Source organism: Lathyrus oleraceus, chromosome 7 (assembly GCF_024323335.1).
Source record: "Lathyrus oleraceus cultivar Zhongwan6 chromosome 7, CAAS_Psat_ZW6_1.0, whole genome shotgun sequence".
NCBI lineage: Eukaryota > Viridiplantae > Streptophyta > Magnoliopsida > Fabales > Fabaceae > Lathyrus > Lathyrus oleraceus.
In genome coordinates, this window is record NC_066585.1 from 364606900 (window position 1) to 364611267 (window position 4368).

A 4368-nucleotide genomic window follows, 5' to 3' on the forward strand; every position below is an offset into this window, starting at 1 on the left:
TTGCTAGTGGACTTGGCCAATGCCAATTTGTTGAGAGACCAAGAACTTGCATGTTTGAATTCATCTGATACATCATTCAAGATCTCTCCAGATTCATCTACATCATTGATCATTGTTAAGCTGTTATGTTGAACCTGTGACTTGTGGACTTCATCTGCTACATGGGCTATTTTGAAGAAGATCATTGAAGTGGATAAGCTTGGATGAGGCCATCTTCATTTGATGCCCTTGCTCTTCAAGATTGATATAATTGTGCATTTGTGTGTTGCTTGATTCTGAAAAGTCCAAGGGAATTCTGGGTTTCTATTGACATACTTGTCTATTGGATTGCTCCCATTTGGTCAGATATTCTCAACTTTAAACTTTTAAATTTCTTGAATCTAGGGTAGTCTCTTCATATTCTCCCCACTTCTTTAATTTCAAAATATCTCCCTCCATTTTCAAAATTTCTTTGTGTGAACTACTTTTGTTCTAAACTTTGACCACTTTCAAAAAAGGTAGAAACTTTGGCCTTATGCCATTGCATTTTCAAACTTGTTTTCTTAAATCAAACTTGTAAATGAACTTAACCATACTTGACTTAAACTTTCTTAAAAGCCAAAAAGAATTAACTCATCCAAACCATTTTTAGGCCTTTGTGCCTTTCCAAACTTAATTTTTGTTAAAACCAACCAACTCATTTTGAAATTTCTAGCACGAACTACGAGTTTTTGATCCCTCATTTTTATGTTGGTACGTAGGCACGATACCGAAGGTCTTTCCAAACACAAAAAGATAATTAATCAATTCATTTCTCATCTCTCCATTCGATTTGTTTGTAAACATCACTTTATACAAAATACATATGCATACAAAAAGGGCTCCCTAGGAGTACCTAGGACACTTTGGGTGCTAACACCTTCCCTCTGTGTAACATACCCCCTTACCTGTGATCTATGACTTTTATTAGTTTTTATTTGAAAACTTCTTACTATTTGGGTTTTGTTCGCATTTTTCCCTTTTTCCCTTGGAAACAATAAAATCGCGGTGGAGACTCTTGTTAATTGATCTTCAGCTTGTCAATAACTTAATGATCATGAATTTCTCGCTAACTCATTTAAACCATTTTTAGGCCTTAACTATAATTGATCTTCTTTTCTTAAATCAAACTTGTAAATAAACTTAGTTATACTTGACTTAAAATTTTCAAAAGCCAAAAAGAACTAACTCATTTAAACCATTTTTAGGCCTTTGTGCCTTTCAACTTAATTTTTGTTAAATGTAATGCATCCACTTTGAAATTTGTATCACAAACTATGAGGTTTTGATCCCTCATTCTTATGTTGGTACGTAGGCACAAGTCCGAAGGTCTTGTCTAACACAAAAATCTAATCAATGAATTCTTTTCTCACCCCCCCCCCATTCTATTTGTTTTCAAACATCACTTTGTACAAAATACATATGCACACAAGAAAGGTCTCCCTAGGAGTACCTAGGACACTTTGGGTGCTAACACCTTCCCTTTGTGTAACCAACCCCCTTACTTGTAATCTCTAGCATTTTATTAGTTTTGATTTGAAAACTTCTTATTTTTGGGTTTTGTTCGTACTTTTCCCTTATCCCTTGGAAACAATAAAAGCACGATGGCGACTCTTGTTATTTGATGTCTTGCTTATCCATAGTTTGATGATCATGAATTTACCGCTACAGAAATTAAGTGGCGACTCTGCTAGGGAGTAGTCTCTAGTGGGTTTAGCCTACTTTTTGTATGAATGTATTTGTATATATGTGATGTTTGTATATATGTATGTGTGATATAATCTTCTTGTTGTGCTTGGTGATCTCTGAGTAGTGAGATAAGTTCTAACCCGAACTTGAGTGCAATTAAGATATGAGGATGGTATAGTCATGTTCGACTTGTGTGTAGTAGTCCTTAACAAGTATTTATGGTTAGGCATGACTATTTCTAATTGGGTCTGAGAAGCTGAAGACCTTTAGAACACCTAACCCATCTTGGCCTATTTAGGATGTAGTGTGGAAACTATTCAAGTGTAGACTTGATGACAGTTGTTACGTGATACTACACTCAGACGAGTTTCTCTTGAGAATATTATGGGACGATGAGTCAGTCATCTTAACCTGTAATATCCGATAGATGGAATTAAGACTCAGGGAACTTTTTAGAACATGATCTACAGGTTTTATCCTTAGTTCACTCCTTTGGGATGGTTCTTACCCAGACTCCATGCTCGTGACTTGCAACAAATCCTTGATGCTTGGTTGATCCAATCAAGTCTTATCAATATCAATGGAACTTGGGTGTTGATAAGGTGCAAACCATAATCCACCAAAATGGATGATTGATCTTGGCAATGATTTGGTTCATCCCTTGACCTTTGTTTACCTTGTGTGTGATCCCTTACTTGTGATTGTTGCATTCATGCATTTCATGCGCATCATAACATTCATCACACAAAATTTCAAGGAACTAAGGTATCATTTTCAAATATTTTCAAACCATGGATTGTGGACAAAGGAACACTAAGAAGTATAGTTTCAGATGTCCCGATCTGAAAGAGTTAAGGAAGCTAGCATCTTTTGTATTAGATCCCTTGGACATCAAACAACATCATGGGAAGCTTCTATCCATTTTGTTTTCTGATGTAGTGGAAGGATTGTTGAGTGTATTGGTGCAGTTTTATGATCCTCTCTACCGTTGTTTCACTTTCCCAGATTTTCAGCTTTTGCCTACCTTGGAGGAGTATTCTCATCTTTTGGGGATACCTATTTCTAGTAGAGTACCTTTTAGTGTATTGGAGGAGATTCCCCGGGCTAGTATTATTGTTGAAGCTCTTCACTTGAAGAAGTCTGAGATAGAGGCTCATTGGGTGAAGAAAGGAGGGTTATTTGGGTTGCCATCTGTTTTCCTCATCAAGGAAGCTACCACTTTTGCTCAAGCTGGTAGTATGGATGCTTTTGAAGCTATCTTTGTGTTGCTCATTCATGGATTAACTTTGTTCCCTAACATAGACGGTTTTGTTGATGTGAACACCATTATACTTTTCTTGATTGGGAATCCTGTGCCTACTTTGTTGGGTGATATGTATTTCTCTTTGCATCTAAGGAATTCTAAGGGTGGTGGAACGATTCTCTATTGTACTCCTCTTCTGTACAAGTGGTTTATTTTGCACTTGCCTCAGACGCCTGCTTTTGTGGAGAACAAACAATGTCTAAGGTGGTCTCAGAGACTTATGTCTCTCACTAATGATGATATAGTTTGGTATGATCCGTTCTTAAGAAATTTGGAGACTATTGATAGTTGTGGTGAATTCTCTAATGTGCCTCTCATTGGTACACAAGGAGGAATTAACTACAACCCTGCTTTGGCTCGTCGTCAACTTGGGTTCCCCTTGAGAGACAACCCTAATAACACTTTGTTAGAAGGTCTTTTCTATCAAGAGGGTAAAGATCCCCAACATTTGAAGCAGAAGATTGTGAACGCTTGGCATAATGTGCATAGGAAAGGAAGATTCAAGCTTGGTCCATGCAATTGTGTAGCTTTGGAAGCTTACACTCTTTGGGTGAAGAAGAGAGCTTTGGAGTTGAAGATGCCTTATCCTTGTGAAAGACCTATGTCTATGGTTGTGGCTGAGCCATTAACTCTCCCTAACCAAGATGTAGAGGAGTTGGAAGACGCGCTCGTCAAGATAAAGCAAGAGAAGGATATGTGGGGAGAGTGTTTCCATGCTTTGAGCAAAAAGCATGAAGAGTTACTATTGGAGTCTAAGGACAAAGAAGCATTGATTAAGCTACTTGAAGACCGAGTGACGAAGAGACAAAGAGAGCCAGAGGTTTCATCTTCTATCAAGCCTCGGCCTTCCGTTTCTTGGAAGAAGATTGTTGACCAGCTTGTCCTCGAGAAGACTCAGATGAAGGCTTCTTTTGAGACCGAGATTCGTCGCATTCGAAGGAAGTACGCGCCTTCAGCCAGATCTTCTGACACTGTTGTTAGGGATCCTTAGGATGTCTAGTTTCCTTTTCTCTTATATCTTTTTACTTTGGTTTTTGAAATTGTACTCAGTATAATTCTTCCAGTTTATATAAATGAAAAGAGATTTTCTGGTCATATCAAAATTATTGTAATTTCCATTTCAATTTTTATATATTTCTAAATGATATAGTAAGTTCCTTGGAAATAAAAATAATCAAGCATTGCATTTCATGCATCATTTGCACAAGCAGGTTTTTGCCAGGTGTCTGTTTAGTGTTCTTCTGTGCTTTAGCCAAGCTGACTCACCGGTACAACACTCGAGCCAATCATTCAAAGATCATGGAACACCTTGAGCAAGAGAACCGAGAATTGAAAGAGGAGATTGCCCGACTGACTAC